Here is a 16,701-nt window from a genome sequence, read left to right on the forward strand (position 1 = left end):
GAGCGCATGCGTCTTCCAGGGCTCCTCTGCAGGCCTCACCCACTCTTATGAACACTGAACCTCAGCTCTGGGGCTGTGCTGTCTGTGCTGGACTGGCCACACCCATGGGTGTCATTCCAGAGATTATCCTAGAACTCTCCAGGAGGTAGACCACAGCCCGGAAGGTGGGCAGAGTCGGTGGAGGGCGTATGACAGCTGAGGGCCACTGCCCCTGGCCCTGGCACATGGAAACCCCACTCCAGGTCGCTGTTAGGAAGTGCGTTCTCCAGAAGGTGATTGAGTCCAGAGGGTAGAATCTTGTCCCCGTTGCCGTGCGTCAGCCACAGCTGAGAGTGGTATCAAGCATCTCCCAAGCTCCCGGATGGTAGGCAGCCCATACTCCCGAACCCTGAGCAATACACTTCCAGTGTCACAGGTCACCCATTCCAAGGCATTTTTGGTATAGCAGCCATCATGGACTGACATGCCCATCTTCCTGATCCAAGGACTCTGGGCATTCGGTAGAGTGGAGCTGGATGTCACAGGAAGTCAGCCCCAGGGTGCCACGCTGCAGGACAGTGGCTCGATGGGCCTGCTTGGGACAGGAGCGCAGGAAATGCAGTTGCTAGGTGAGGCTCCACACAGACTCCAGCAGCAAGCATGAACTTGGGGCTGCTGGCGCAAACCCGCCCAGAGGCCAGGCCTCCCCAGGGGCCCAGGGCACCATGGTGACAGCAGAGGCTGAGTCAGGCACACAGGCAGAGCTGGGCAGACCTGCCAGGGAGGAGTTCTGGATAGCGGCCCACCCAGCACAGAGCTGCAGGATGGCATGAGCACAGGGCACCCGAGCTCACCAGCTTGTCAGAGGCTGTAAGCAGGTAATCTGACCGGCTTGGAAGGCCAGGGTTCGGCCGGCCTGGAGGCTGTGACTGGGGAGAGGGTGCCGGGGATTGGGAGGATGCCAGGCCGATCTCAGGCGAGGACAGGGTGGGAAGGGATTTCCTGTGGGAACAGAGCTCAGATGGCGAGTGGAGACAGCGAGTGCCAAGGAGAGGCCAGGAGAAGCTGGCTGCTGAGAGCTTGCCCGCCCTCAGCCCCAAGTCTACCTGCAAACGCCACACCCCTTCCCCTCTCTCTTGCCTTTAAAATGGAGTAACTACAGCTGAGCACACACCTGCAATCCCAGCTACTCAGAGGCTGAGCTCTGAGGATCTCAGTTCAAAGCCAGCCTTGGCAGGAAAGCCCATGAGACTCTTATCTCCAACGAACCACCAAAAAGTCAGAAGTGGAGCTTTGGCTCAAGCAGAAGATAGCTTCAAGCAAAGAAGCTCAGGGACAGCACCCAGGCTCTGAGTTCCTGAGTTCAAGCCCTGAGACCAGCACACAACAACAATGGGGAAAAAAAAGGGGGGTGGAGATAAACTATAGTTTAAAACTGTGGGGGGGGGGCTGGGGCACACCGCCAGAGGTAGAGCTCTGCCTGGCAAGTGCAAGGTCCTGAGTTCAAATCCCTCCCCAACATAAAAATAAACTAAATAGAATGGCACTTGTGTCCTCTGCTGTCCCTGTACTGACCTAGAAGAGCTGCTGGATGAAGCACTCAGGCACAAGGCACCCAGCTTTACTAGAAAGCAGCAAAGTGACTGATGGGTAGATTTCCCCATGATGTCCCCTCTCTAAGAACCAGGTCCAGTCAACAAATAATTACTTTGAGGTGTCCCACAAAGATAGTTAGCCAAGTGCCTTTCCTCCAGGCTTTTACAAGGGTGAGGCAGGGAAGGAGATGCTGACAATTTCTTGCATGGAAAACAGCACCAAGTGTGTCCCTGAGGTGGATTCTGGGAGCACCCTGTTCTGGTCCCCGAGGGATGCAGGGACAGGCAGGGGTCACCCGGCACAAAACTGAGGGCAGCCGTAACGCAGGGGAGATGAGAACAGGCACGCAGGCCAGGACCAGCCTTCATGGAGACAGGACCAGCCCAGCCACACACATGCCTGATTTTCTATTGCTCACAAGTTAAGAATGGTGTTGCCATTTTTATGTGGTTGAAGGAAATCTGGAAATTCAAGTCCAAATATGTGACCCAGGCAAATGGTAGGAACTTGCGCATTTCATTATCCATGAATAAAGTTTTATTGGCACACAGCCCTGGCCCATGCATTCATGTGTCGCTGTGGCATTCAGCTACAATGGAGACTCACAGCCACGATGGCGCCCATCTGGCCCACAGACCTTACAATCCTTCTGCTCCAACCCTGAGTTTAAGGCGGCCTGGCCTTCCTGCTCCCTCAGAATCCTGCTACTCCACGCTTCCTTTGCTCAAATTAAGGCAATTTGCAAGAAGGTCGAGGCAGACAGGCTTCTCAGATTCAAAACGATCAGGCTGTCCTCAACCTTCGGGAAGGTCACTCAGTGACCAAACACCTTCTCTGTACACCTGGACACACTGGCCGGGCTTGTCCCTGGTCCCTAGCAGTTAGGAATTAGCACTTAGCTACTATCACACACCACCCGTATGTGTTACAACCTGGTCCATTTAGTTAGTAAATACTACAAGCTCTCATGGCTTAGAGAATGATCTTGTGGTCACCTATGGGATTCTGGAACCTTACTGTGCTCCCCACCCATTCTCACCCTGGTCAGCTTAAAGTCTTTCTTGGGAGGGAAAACAGAATCTTCAATGACTGGGGGGTGGGGGGCTGGGCACGGCAGGCCCCAGGCCAGAGCCTCAGGAAGGGCCAGGTTACCCCAACAGTCCTGAGCAGGGGTAACATCTGACAGATCACTCAGGCATGGAGGGAGCCTCCGTGGGCAGAAAGGGGGGTAAAGAATGCAATGAGAATGAAGCAAGGAGGAGAACTTGGGGAGGAGGGAGGAGTGGAGCGTGGGCTACTCAGGTTTCCAGGGAAGGGAAGGTGTCCACATCGGGCCCATTGCCTCCAGTCTCTCCTTCATGCGAGGCCCAGCTCTTCTCCTGAGCCTGGCCTGTCCTCTCTGCTCAGTGCTGGGTTGGGGCAGCTGTGTTCAACAGCAGGACAGACTCCTTGGCACCAGCCCGACACACACACACACACACACACTAAGCATTTTCACCTTTCTTTTCTTTGGTGGTACTGGGATTTGAACACAGGACCTTGGCCATGAACTCATCATTTGATCCATGCCTCCAGCCCTTTCTTGCATCAGTTATATTTTGGCCATCCGCAGACTGAGACCCCCCTACCTATGCCTCCTGCATAGCTGGGATCACAGGAGTGCACTAGCATGCCTAACTTATTAGTAGAGATGAAGTCGTACTAACTTTGGGCCCAGCCTGGACTTGGACCTTAAGTTTCCTGAGTAACTGGGATGACAAGGGCTAGCTACTGTGTCCAACCCAACATTTTCACATGTTTAAGGGCATGTGGGTCGTACCAACCCTGCTGGCTTTTCACAAGGCTTAGAGGTAATATGGTTGTTGGGGGATATGCTCCAAGACCCCCAGAATTCCTCAAACCACAGGTGGTACCCATCCCTGTGTGTTCTATGGGTTTTCCTCTCCATGAACACCTGGATCAAGTTTCATTTATAAATTAGGAACAACCACCATCATAAATAGAACAGTGAGTACAATAGATACTAATAAAAATTATTAAAATCCTACAAACTGTTCATTTCTGGAATGTTCCATGGAGTACAGCTACACCACAGGAACTGGAAGCGTGGAAAAGCCAACCTTGGGAATGAGTGTATGGGTGAGTGTGTGGCGTCGTCGTCATGGCAACCCTGTATTTCCAAAACCTGACCTCGGGGATCTGACAGTCACTATTTTTAAAGTCTGGCTGAGCTGCTCTGCCCACCTGCTGTACTCGATGGCTGACAAACTGCTCCCTGTCCTTCTGGAAAAATCCTCCTATCCGGTGTGAAGTCCCAAGGGAGGAGGGTGGTAGGAAGCAGGGCTGAGGCCTTGCTAAGTGGCTGCAATGCGTGGTACAAGAACTGGTGCTGTCAACCACAGCACTGGGCCAGAGGGCCAAGCAAACGGCCCAGTTACGGACAGCGTATGTGATTCTAGTTAGGAGCTGGGCAACCGGACAACTGAAGACACAATTATTTCCAAACTTCCACTGAGAAGCCACCAGGGAATTCTGCTGTGCAAGAATTTATGTGTGTGAGCGTGTGTTATGTGTGTGTTATGTGTGTGTGTGTGTGTGTGTGTGTGTGTGTGCGCAAGCACACACGCACACGTGCTATGAACAAACCCCAGGCCAAAGCTCAGCACTGAGCCCCACCCCCAGGCCTCTGCCTCTCTCATTGGTTAACTTTGACTACACCACGGGGTTGGTGTAGCTCTGTGGTAAGCCATGCTTGGTACCCAGGCAGCCCTGGCTTCCATCCCCGGCACTGAAAAGAGCCAAGTGGCTCAAGTGCTAGAGTGCCTGCCTGGCAGGCTTCAAGGTCCTGAGTTCAAATCCCAGCACCTTTCCCAGTAAGAATCATTTGTTCCTTGTCTAACCAAACATTGGGGTATCTGTTTCAGAAACTTTAGAAATGGAGGGGCTCCCTGCCACGGCGGCCCTGCTTGCTGCTAACTGCAGCTCCACAGGTTGCAGCCCCTTGGCCTCTTCTACCGGGGGAGCCATCTGGAGTACCCCTGCCTCGGGTGCCAGAGCCCATTCTGCTCTTCAGAGATACCACGTTGTGGTCCCAGCCCCTGTGCACTGAGGGGGGGGGCGGGGGGGGGCTGGTGCCACCCTAGCAGGCTACAGGAGGGGGGCGGGGGACCCTGTGGGCGGCTCTGTCCCTGCTGAGGAGGGCAAGGCTGGGGACACAGATCTCTAAGGCAGGGAGCCAGGCTCTGAAATGTCTGCCCCCAAAACACGCACATTAGATTCAACTCTGCTCATTCTGTCAGCTGCCTCCGCCAAGGGCTGGGCTGGGTCCGCTGGGGTGACTTGCCTGGCTGGCCCAGCAGCCTCGGGAGCTTTCGGATCTCCCCCAAAAGCCACAGAGTCTCACCCTGTCACCCCGCTTTTCCTCAGGAGAATTCCTTCAGTGACTGGATGACACAGCTCTATTTGCTATTTGTGGACAAACGAACCCAGGGCTTCACATTAGCCAGCGAGGCAGGTGTTCTGCCCCTCAAGCCATGCCTCCAGACCCCTGTTATCTTAGTTATTTTCAAGGTGGGGTCTCACTTTATGCCTTGGACTGCCATCTGCCTACTTTGCTTCCCACTGTTGCTTGCTGGGGATGACAGGCTTGAGCCACTGCTCCCATCCACTGGTTGAGATGGAGTCTCGGAGCGTTTATGCTGCAGCTGGCCTTGAACCTCAATCTTCTGATCTTACCTTCCAAGTAGCTAGCATTATAGGCCTCTGAGCCACTGTGCCCGGCTCAAAGCCATGTTTTGGCAGAATGCAATCTTCACAAAGCCCCAACGTAAAACAAGTGGCCAGTGAAGCCACGGCAACTGACTGGGAGAAGGAAGCATCAGTGCTTTCCACGGTGTACTCTGCTCCTGGCAATGGAACAGGTAGCATTTCCTTTACAGAAGTCCACTCACTAGAACTTTTTAGAAGATAGCTTGACTTGTGATTTTGGCTAAGGAAAGGGATGTCAACCTCCTGTGGACGCGTTGGTGACAATTTCTGTGGAGCTTTGGTGAAAGAAACCACACGGGAGGGCTGGAATGTTCTCTGGAACACTGCATGGAAAGCAGGCAGATGTGAGGCAGGTTTCAGGAATGCAGGGTGAGTTAGAACTGGGCTGCCCAAGTAGGTTAAGTCTCAAGCCCTGTGGGAAGGGGTGGGGATAGTGCAGGAAGGGGCGGTGATAGCGCAGGAAGGGGCGGGGACAGCACTCACGACATTCCCAAGACCTGTGACAACCAAGAAAAGGAAATAAGAGTCTATGACTACCTGCCCAGGCAGCCTTACAGGACCAAGTCCCAGTGCTGGGGACACTTCCTGAAGTCTTGTCACTCTTGCTGACCTGCCCTCTACCTGGGGATAGTCTCCCTGTCCCCCAGGGGCCTCTGGCAGTGTCAGGGCGAAGCTTTCTGGCTTGGTAATTGGTAGCAGCTAGCTATGAGCGATGGGGAGATGCAAAGAAAACCTAAAGGGAAGTTCTCCAAGGCCTCCAGTCCTCACAGGGCTAAATGTCAGTGTCCACAGAGGGGGAAAAACTGCTAGGCTCTGAGAGAAAACACTGTTCTGTAATGAAAAGTTACCCAGCTGGGCGTCAGTGACCCGAGCTCCTCATCCCAGCTATTCAGGAGGCTGAGATCCGGGGGTGGAGGTTCAAAGCAGACCAGGCAGGAAAGTCTGTGAGACTCTGATCTCCAATTAACCACCAGAAAACCAGAAGTGGCGCTGTGGCTCAAAGTGGTAGAGCGCTAACCTTGAGCAAAAAAGCTCAGAGACAGTGCCTAGGCCTGGAGTTCAAATCCCAGGAATAGCATGCGTGCGCACGCACACACACACACACACACACACACACACACACACACACACACACACACACACACACACACACACACACACACACACACACACACACACACACACACACACACACACACACACACACAGAGAAAAACCTCGATTCAGGTGACTTGAGCCAGCCCCTGAGGCTGGACTGAGGAACAGGGGTTCCTCAAACCCCTGGGGCTAATACTGTCCTGCTCACCTGACATGGCCCACTTTCCATCTATCGAGAGTGTATTTGTAATGTGCGCTGAAACTGTTTGTACTGAAAAGCACCAACTCCGGCCTTGGACCCACAAATTGACGAGAAGAGCCTGGCACCCTCTGCCTCTACTTTGTACCCGTCTCTGCTCTGAGTCGCTTTCCCTGCAATCCCCTAGGCTCCGGGAACACCATCGATCAACACCATCTTCATGACAAGGGACCGAAGAGACAGCCGAGCCTTAAGTACCAGGACTGAGCTACTGACCTGCTGGGCTGTACCTAGAACTGGGACTTAAACTATGGCCCACTCCTGAGTCTTCCTCTACTATACAGACGCTCCTGTTCTGCCATCTTCCCGTGGCATTGTGCCATGTGATAAGCCCCCTCCTCTTGGATCACTGTGTCTCTATTTGTGGCATAGTGTCCAGGTCTGACCTTCCTTTCTTAACAAATCCTGTGATCCTGTGATCGCTACATTTCTTGTCTTGCCTGCCTCCATCTCTAGAACTGTAGTAGCTAGCTGGGCTCCATGTCTGGGGTCAGCAGGTGGAGGCTGAGGTGCTACTACACACACTGCAGAGTGCTGAAGGACCATGTGGCCCCAAGTATCCCCATCTGGACATGAGGAAGGAGCGGGGCTGCTCAGAGCCTTGAGCTCTGGCCTCGTGCGAGGCAGGCACAGGTCTGCTGAGAAGCAGGTAGCAAGGGGCCCCGTGGCCCTCCTTGCTAGCCCAGGAGAGCCGAGGCCAGGCAGGGGAAGCTGTGAAGAGAAAGCTGAGAGTCCTGAGCGGCAGGCTGGGCCTGGCTGGAGCTGCAGGGGGTGACTCAGAAGTGGAGTCTCAGGTTGGGGCTGAGCCCCAGCAGAAGGCCGTGGGCTGGGGCCTGGGCAGGACACACAACTAGACAGAAGACCCCACCAGAGTGTGGAGGGAAGTGCCCGGGGTGGGGGGTGGGGGTGGAGGTGGGGGGTGGAGCCTGTCTACCATGGCTGACCCCAGCCTCTGGCAATCCCTGACGTTCCATCACTGCCTGCTGATGAACCTTTGGTTCTACACGTCGAGTCTCCCCATTTGGCGCAGCCACCATTAGGTACACCCACCATTAAGTACTGAGCCTAGGACACTGCCTGGCAGACTTTCACACGGAAGTACATACATCTACCTGGTGTGGCCACGGTGGGGCTGAGTACGCTTGCTAATAATTTTCGATGTCTCAAGAACCTTCTCTCTGCTTAATTTTCCATGTGGCGCTGGATTAATACACTTAATTTAAGCTCATCAGAGGCAGGGCATTTTAAGCCCCTGAATATTTGGGGGTCCTGCAAAAAACACCTTGCAGAACGAAGTTCTGCCTGGGATGACTTCTTTTTTAAAATCAGAAGTTCATTATGTGTCTGTGGGTCTGGAATTCCAATCCCATTTTCCTCTAAGCTGGCTACATGTGTGGGAGAGGAAAGGAGGAGGCAGGGGCCGTGCACCCTGTTTTCTTGGGGTTCCCACTGAGTGGGGAGGCGGGAACGCCCTTCCATGGGCTCATGGCTTCTCTGTAGGCTGCTCTGGGCCTTTACCACACATCTCCTCTTGGACAAAGATGTATTCGGGGAAACATGGCAATGTTTCTAAAACATAAAAAGGTTCACTTAAAAATATGTAATTAGGTGCCAATGTGACTGTAGGAATGGGCTTTGGTGTCATGGCAGGCCTGTGACAGTTTTCTGGAAAAAACGGGCCTTGATGAGCCAAGCTCCCTGCTTTTGGGGGGAGGGGCAGGACCTTCTCCTGCCCCTCATCCAAGTTGCATCCTTGTGGTCTCTACCAGACCATGTCCTCCCCGGTTTCCTCCTCTTCCTTCTCAGCCTCTTTCCAGGTTCTCCTCCACTCTGAGCCCCCTCCAAGCCTCCTCTGCTCAGCACAAGTCACACAACAGCCAAGCCTGTGGAACAGCCCAGTCTCCAAACACCAGTACATGGATGGATGTTGGGGATGAGCCCTTGGGCAGAGCTGCCCCCAGCCCTTTCCTTCTGGAATTCCCACAGCTCTGCCCTTGGCCTCCTCTTCTGCTGTCCACCAGCTCCTTCACAACCCAGCGACCTGTCCCACTGAGCACCCCTCCCATACCACTCACATCACCAGCCAGCCCCTCCAGCGTCCCATTCTACCTGGTACCACGGATGGGACAGCAAACCACGTGTCCCCAGGCTCTTTGCTGTCCCAACAAAGAACACTACAGGGACTTTTCTCATGAAAAGGCGGCTCCTGGGGCTGGGAAGGTGGCTTGGTGGTAGAGTGCTTGCCTTGCATGCATGAGGTCCTGGGTTTGATTCCTCAGCACCACATAAGCAGAAAAAGCCAGAAGTGGTGCTATGGCTCAAGTGGTAGAGCGCTAGCCTTGAACTGAACAGCTGAGGGACAGCGTCCAAGCCCAGAGTTCAAGCCCCACGACTGACAAAAAGAAAAGAAAAGAAGGCTCCTGTATCAGCTGGTCCCTGGAGAGGGGTGAGGTCAGTCTCAGTGTGAGGGTCACTTCCCAGTAGGGAACATGGCTGACCCCCACTTCTGACCCCTGTACTTTGGGCCAGCCCCTCCCTACCCAGCCCCTGAAGACAGCTCTCTGAGCTGGCCTAGGTGACACTCTCCTTTCCTTGTCTGTCACTTGTAGAATAGTTCTTGGCTCAGAGAGTCATCAGACACTGAGAGGTAACACAGGTCAGAGGTCTGGAAAGCCACTCCTCCAGGAAATGGCTGGACAGCTCCACCTGACACCTCTCTCTGTCTTTGACTCAACGAGCATCAGCCACACAGCCCACTTTCTCTTCCTTGGCCAAGGCACAGAGGATTTCCTACTCCACCTTACCTACCTCAGGACCTTTGTGTATGCTGGCCCCTGCCTGAAAGCTCTTCCCCGTGAACTCTGCAGGGCTGACTCCTTAAGTGTTTTGGTAAATGCCAGTAGCCTCTTTAGCTCCATACTGCCTTTTTTTTTTTTTTTTGTCGGTTGTGGGGCTTGAACTCTGGGCCTGGGCACTGTCCCTCAGCTCTTCAGCTCAAGGCGAGCGCTCTACCACTTGAGCTACAGCGCCACTTCCAGTTTTCTGGTGGTTTATTGGAGATAGGAGTCTCATGGTCTCTCCTGCCCAGGCTGGCTTTGAACCGAGATCCTCAGATCTCAGCCTCCTGAGTAGCTAGGATTACAGGCGTGAGCCACCAGCGCCCGGCTCCATACTGCCTTTGTAGTCTCTACCCCTGAAGTTTGGGTTCTGTTCATGTTTGCAGTCTCCTAGTATAAAATTATTCTCTGTTCTCTAGATAGATAGATAAGATAGATAAGATAGATAGATAGATAGATAGATAGATAGATAGATAGATAGATAGATAGATAGATCTCACATCTGGCTTCCTTCATCATAAACAGCTCCTAATCACTCTACCGAGCCTTTACACATCAGTTCTCCCTTATTTCTCATGGCTTTTAATTCTTTTGAATCTTAACCCACAAACTGTCAACTATAAAGTGATTACCAGCATCCAAAATACAAGTCAATCATCTTCAGCGGGAAGTCACAGAATTCACAACCACGAGAAATAAGAACAAGCTGGTGCTGGTGGCTCATACCTGTAATCCTAGCAACTCAGGAGGCTGAGATCTACGGATCAAAGTTCAAAACCAGCATGGGTAAGAAAGTTCATGAGGTTCTCATCTCCAATTAACTACCAGAAAGCTGGATGTAGTGCTGTGGTGCAAGTGGTAGAGCACTAACCTTGAGCACAGAAGCTTAGGGATGGAGCCCAGGTCCTGAGATCAAACCAAGGCCTGGCACAAAAAAAAAAAAAAAAAAAAAATAGAGAGTAAGAGCCGGGCACCAGTGACAGTGCCTATAATCCAGCTACTCAAGAGACTAAGATCTAGAGTCCATTGGTCCTAGAACAGCATGGGCAGAAAAGTTGGGAAATAACCAAATAATAACCAAAACAACCATCAAAAAGCTGGGCTGGGGCTGGGGCTTAAGTGATAGAGTACCAGCTAAGGTACTGAGTTCAGGCCCTGAGTTCAAACCCCAATACCATTAAAAAAAAAAAAAAAAAAAAGCAGAAGAAAGAGGAACAGACCAAGCCATGCTAGCCTCTGCACACCCATGCATCATGAGACAGGAATGCGCTTCGCAAAGGAAAGCACAGAGGTGCACGAGGCCTGGCAGGCTTTCCCAGGGCAGCAGGACCAGCTCAGGTCCTGGCACGCCTTGAAGACCAGGCCAGTCTCTGCCTCCAAATGGCTGGTTTCCAGATGTCAACGGTGCTGGCATGCAAGGCCAGGGCTAACAGAAAAGCGAAACCAGTTCGGGGCGTTCTTGTGCGGAAGCGGTGGTGGGACGCAGAGCGCAGGGCTGCTCTGGGTGCCACCTTCTCCTCTGCCATGCTCCACCATGGAGGCTGGCAGGCCACGCTCGCTCAACACCTCTCTTCAGGACCAGTCAGGACATCAAAATCAACCAGGCCACTCACTGTGTCTTTGTTCCGGTCCAAGTAGAGTAGCAAAAAGTGTTTGATGAGCACCTACTAGGTACTATAACTAGGGTAATGAGGGTAGAGAAATGATCTCTTTCTTTTTGGTGGTACTGGGGTTTGAACTCAGGGCTGTGCGCTTGCTAGGCAGGTGCTTACTACTTGAGTCACACTCCCAGAACTTTATTATTATTTTTTAATTATTATTATTTCTTTTTTTTGTTGGTCGTAGGACTTGAACTCAAGGCCTGGGTGCTGTCCCTCAGCTCTTCAGCTCAAGGCTAGCATCTCACCACTTGAGCCACAGTATCACTTCCATTATCATTTTTTATTTTGTTTTTATTTTTCTTGCCCTAGTTATTTTTTAGATAGAGTCTCACATTTTTGACCAAGGCCAGCTTCAACTACAAATCTATCTATACTTTTTGCATAGCTTGTATTACAGGTGTAGACCACCATGCCCAGCTTTTTTGGTGACATGAGGCCTTGCTCAAGTCTTTGCTTTGAGGATTGTGGCCTCCGGCCAGAATCCTCCCCATCTCCACCCCCCAAGAACCTGGGATAACAGGCATGAGGCACCATTCCTGGCCTACAAGTGACTCTGAAATTCTACCTATGCTTGCTCAGGGTATCAGGACTCGATTTATCTGTTTACTTAGCAGACATTTATGAAGGGCCTGCTCAGAACCATCCTGAGCTCTGAAGATGTACACGCTAATGAAAACAAAGAACTCCTCCTCCTCCCCAGGCTGACATTCAAATTGAAGGCACAGAGGTGATAAGATAAACACATAAACATACGGCGTGCCTGCAGCAGTCCACCTGGGCAATCATCCGGGCAGGCAGGACGGCGGTGGCTGGGAGGGGCTGGCATGAATGGAGGATTTGCTGAGGGCTTGGGGAAGAGTTATGAGTCAAGATTCACACCAAGGTTTCGGCCTGGCAATGAGAAGAAACTTGAGACTGGCTGAGGGGAGGGGCAGGAGCAGGAGCAGTGGGCTTAGGGAACCAGGGCTCGCTCAGCCAGACCACCTCCTATATCAGGTGCCAGGCAGAATGCACTTGGATGTGAGTAGCAGGCTGTGGAAGGGACAGATCTCCAAACCCAAGGCCAGGCAAGCTGCCCCGGCTTCTCCCCAGTTCCTTAGTGCCTGCACACACCCTCTCATTCTGTTCTTCCTCCCCTAAGGTCTCCTGTCAGTCTTTTTCCTCATAAAAATACTTTAATGGGCTGAAAGCATGGCTCAAGGGTAGAGGCAAACACAAGACACGAGGAAAAACCCCAGCACAGCAGAAAATAAAAATCCACATGGTGGTTTTGAGGGTAATAAGAAACATGGAAGTGAGTGTTCCTAATTTTCTTTTCTTTCTTTTTTTTTTTTTTCTTCTTTGCCTGTTCTGGGGCTTAAAATCTGGGCTGGGTGCTGTCCCTGAGCTTGTTTTGCTCAAGGTGAGCACTCTACCACTTGAACAATAGTGCCACTTCTGGCTTTTTTGAGTAGTTTATTGGAGGTAAGGGTCTCACAGGCTTCCCTGCCCGAGGTAGCTTTGATTCTCCATCCTCAAATCTCAGCCTCATGAGTAGCTATGATTATAGGTGTGAGCCACCGGTGCCTAGCTGTGTTTTTAATTTTCTAATTCCCAACATACATGTCATCTACCAATCTATCCATCCATCCATCCATCCATCCATCCATCCATCCATCCATCCATCCATCCATCCATCCATCCATCTAATCACTCGTCCACTCATCTACTTAACCACTTATCCATCCATCCACCTGTTTATCTAGCCATCCACACACCCATTCATCCACCTACCCATTCATCTACCCATCCATCCATCCATCCATCCATCCATCCATCCATCCATCCATCCACCTGACTACCCACTGATCTACCCATCCAGCCATCTATCCATCCATCCACCTATCCATCCAGCCATCCGCCCCCCCATTCATCCATCCAACCATCCATCCAACAAGTATATACACTAATAATGCTAACATGGTCTGTGGAGGGGGCATGTCATCATTTGAATTCCAGAGATGGAGTCAAATGCCTTTTTTTTGTTGTTTTTGGATCCGGTCGTGGGGCCTGAACTCTGGGCCTGGGCGCTGTCCCTCAGCTCTTCAGCTCAAGGCCAGTGCTCTACCACTTGAGTCACAGCTCCACTTCCGGCTTTCCGGCTTTTTTAATTTTGCTTATGTGGTGCTGAGGAATCGAACCCAGGGCCTCAGGCATGCAAGGCAAGCGCTCTACCACTGAGCCATCTTCCCAGCCCTCAAATGCCTTTTTAAATGATATGCAAAACCTTACCCTTTGAACAGTACTAAAATCCAGAAAACTCTAAACACTGGGGATTATTTTGTATTTGGAGACACTTTATGAGCAACACAACCTGATGTGCCTGTGGTCCCAGGTGCAAAGAAGGTAACCGTTAGGAGGTTGAAGTCTGAAACCAGCCCTTTATAAAAATTCAAGAGCCTATGTCAAAAATAGCAACAGCAAAAAGGGGTTGGGAGACCTGCCTAGTAAGTGGGAGGTCTTGAGTTCAAACCCTGTGTATGTATATAACATGATTTACAAGTGAAAAATTAGCAGCCACTAAATGCCTCACAAGAATCAAAATTTTACTGTGTAGTGTTGATTAAAGTTAAATTCTGGTAAATATTAACCGTAACACTTGAGGAACTTGGGATGAGACCTCGGTAAGGACAGGCACCCCGGCTATGGCCAGCACATGCATATGGGTTGCACAGCCTCCTCCTGCCAGGGGACTAAGGCAAAAACACTGCTGAAAGATGGGAAACCCCTCTACAAACACAGCTTCAGTTCCATGTGCCCCTCCTCAGAAAGCAAAGGGCCACTGTTTCCAAGGACTTGACTGTCACCGGTCATTAATAACTCTGCCATCCCATCCTCTGAGAGTCGCCCTTCAAAGGAAGGAACAGCATAATTTAGCATTGGTTTGTTGTGGGGTGAATGATTTCAGAATTCCTTCCCCATCCAAATTTGGACATAAAGATGCTCCAACTGGGCACCAGTGGCTCACTCCTGCAATCCTAGGTACTCTGGAGGCTGAGATGTGAGGGTCACTATTCTAAGCCAGCCCAGGCAGGAAAATCCATGGGACTCTTATATCCAATGAATCACAAAAAAGCCAGAGGTGGAGCTATGGCTCAAATGGTAGAGTGCTAGCCTTGAGTGAAAAAGCTCAAGGACAGCACACAGGCCCTGAGTTCAACCTCCAGGACTGGCCTGTGCGCGCGCATGCACGCACGCACGCACGCGCACGTGTGTGCACATACACAGGAGGTTGAGTACCAGGCCACACTGCCCTCCAGTAAGGCTCCTCCAAGACTGTGTGAGAAGCCTGTGGATGAAGGAGTGCTGCTGCTTTAGGTGAAGAAGTGCAAGTCCTCTCCCAGGAGTCTGACTTGGGGTGAGTAGTCACATCTTCAGATTTGTGTGGGACAAGGAGTCCCTCTCTCCTTGTTGAGGACCAAGGAGTTGGGCCCATGTAACCCGGCATGTGCTGTTGCACAGCAGGGAAACACGATTTTTTTTTTTTGTTAAGTTTATGTTGGTGAGGTGCTGGGTGATTACTATCATCATTGGTCCGAGAATGCCTTTATTTCACTTCCCTTTTTAAAAATGTATTACGTGTCAGGTGCCATTAGCTCATGCCTGTAATTCTAGCTCCTCAGGAGGCTGAGATCTGAGGTTCATGGTTCAAAGCCAGCCTGGGCAGGAAAGTGGGGGAGACTCTTATCTCCAATCAAACACCAGAAAGGGAAGTGGCCCTGTGGCTCAAATGATAAAGTGCCATCCTTGAGCAAAAAAGTTCAGGGGCAGCACCCAGGCCCTGAGTTCAAACTCCAGTACACACACACACACACACACACACACACACACACACACAAATATATTTGACACAGTCTACAAATTTATATGTGCCGTTATTATATTTATGTACAATTATATATTATTGCATCTTATATACATAATCACAACATATTGTACCACATAATCATGTAATAATATCGGCTATCTATTATATATAATTACAGCCACATCATATCATGAGTATTATTCCTGCTGTTACTACCCTATTTTGGGGGTGGAGGGGGGGTGGGGATAAGCTGGCCGGAGAGAAACTACCATCAAGTCCTGTGCTGTTTGGTGGCCAAAGGACAAAAATAAAGGAGGTGGGGGGGGGGGGAAGCAGAGACCGAACTAAAAACACCCCAAGTAGGAATGCGACCTGGAGGGCGGTGCTGCACCCCGCCCGCCCTGTTCCCTCCTTTCCCACCGGGCTGAGAGCGCGAGGTTAAAATAAGAAGGCGGACCGCCCCCTTAGCGTGGTGTCTGCCTGGCCGTGGGGGGCCGGAGGGGGCTGGAAATAGCCACTGGGGTGGGAAAAGCCAGCTTGGCGAGCGGAGCGGGAGGCTGCGCCCCGCCCGGCCGCGGCGGGGTAAACAGGACTCGGGGTGCCGCGGGGCTGCGCGGGGTGGGGGCGAAGCCGGGCGCGCGCACCGCGGGGGAGGGGAGGGGGGAGAGGGGTGAGGGGAGGGAGGGAGGGGAGGGGAGGGGGGAGGGAGGAAGGGGAGGGGGGAGGGAGGGAGGGGAGGGGGGAGAGCCCCCCCCCCCGCCCCCAGGCGGCTGTCTTTAACACAAACACTTCGTTAATAAACAGTTCGGGATTCTGTTTTGTTCTCAAGCCCCTCGGAGAAACTTTCCCGGCTCCCAGCGCAGGCAAAGCCGGGGGGCCGCGGGGAGGGGCGCGCGAAGCACCGGCGGGCCGGGGTCCCCCCAGACTCAGGGATGTGGGGTGAACAGCGGGAAGGGGGCGCCGAGGAGCCCCAGGAGCCCCCCCTCCCCCCCACACACACAACGCCGAGGGTTTGGGGTGAAAAGGTGAGAGAGGGGTTCCCGGAAAGCCCGATTTTCAGGGAACTTGGGGATGAGAGGAGTCGGGGACTGACTTCTTGATCAACGAGTGAGAAGAGGGGTTCCAGGGAGGAACCCCCCCCAAAAAACCCTGAGTATGCCCCATGGCCCAAAGGAAAAAGTAGCTTCTGGGACACCCCAAATCTCTTTTTGGTCAAAGAGTGAGAAAGGGAGCTCCAGGGACCCCCTAAAACAGGTAGCTCCTGGGGTACCCCAAAACTAGGAATGAGCGGCCAAAACGAGAAGAGCGCCCCTCCTTCACTGGGGGAGCTTGAGGCTCTCGACACAAGGGTTCCCCCGTGGGGCGCCCCAATTTCAGGAAACTCGGGGCGCTCTGTGAGAGGAGATCTCCGGGCGCCCCTCACTCAGTTCAAGATTTGGGAGTGAACAGTCGGTTCCGGGGAACCCCCAGGCAGGGCGTTTTTCGGGGTAGGAGCGGGGGGACCTCGCGAGCCCCGACATGGAGAGATCCAAGTAGGAACCCCCCACCTTTGGAGACTGTGGATGGAGAGTGAGGGGGGGGCTCCTGAGCGCCCCCAATTCGGCGCGTGTGAGCGTAAACGCCAAGAGGGGGTCCCCCCTCAGCGCCCCTCACTTC

The 16,701-nt window shown here is 52.5% G+C and overlaps 1 protein-coding gene across 2 annotated transcripts in view; it reads right to left on the reverse strand.

Moving 5' to 3' along the window:
* Positions 1-16,701, reverse strand: part of Rfx2 (regulatory factor X2) — a 67,995-nt gene that overhangs the window by 50,815 nt on the left and 479 nt on the right. The window lies entirely within an intron of this gene.

Source organism: Dipodomys merriami, unplaced genomic scaffold (assembly GCF_024711535.1).
Source record: "Dipodomys merriami isolate MVZ:Mamm:240054 unplaced genomic scaffold, mDipMer1.0.p SCAF_70, whole genome shotgun sequence".
Lineage (NCBI taxonomy): Eukaryota > Metazoa > Chordata > Mammalia > Rodentia > Heteromyidae > Dipodomys > Dipodomys merriami.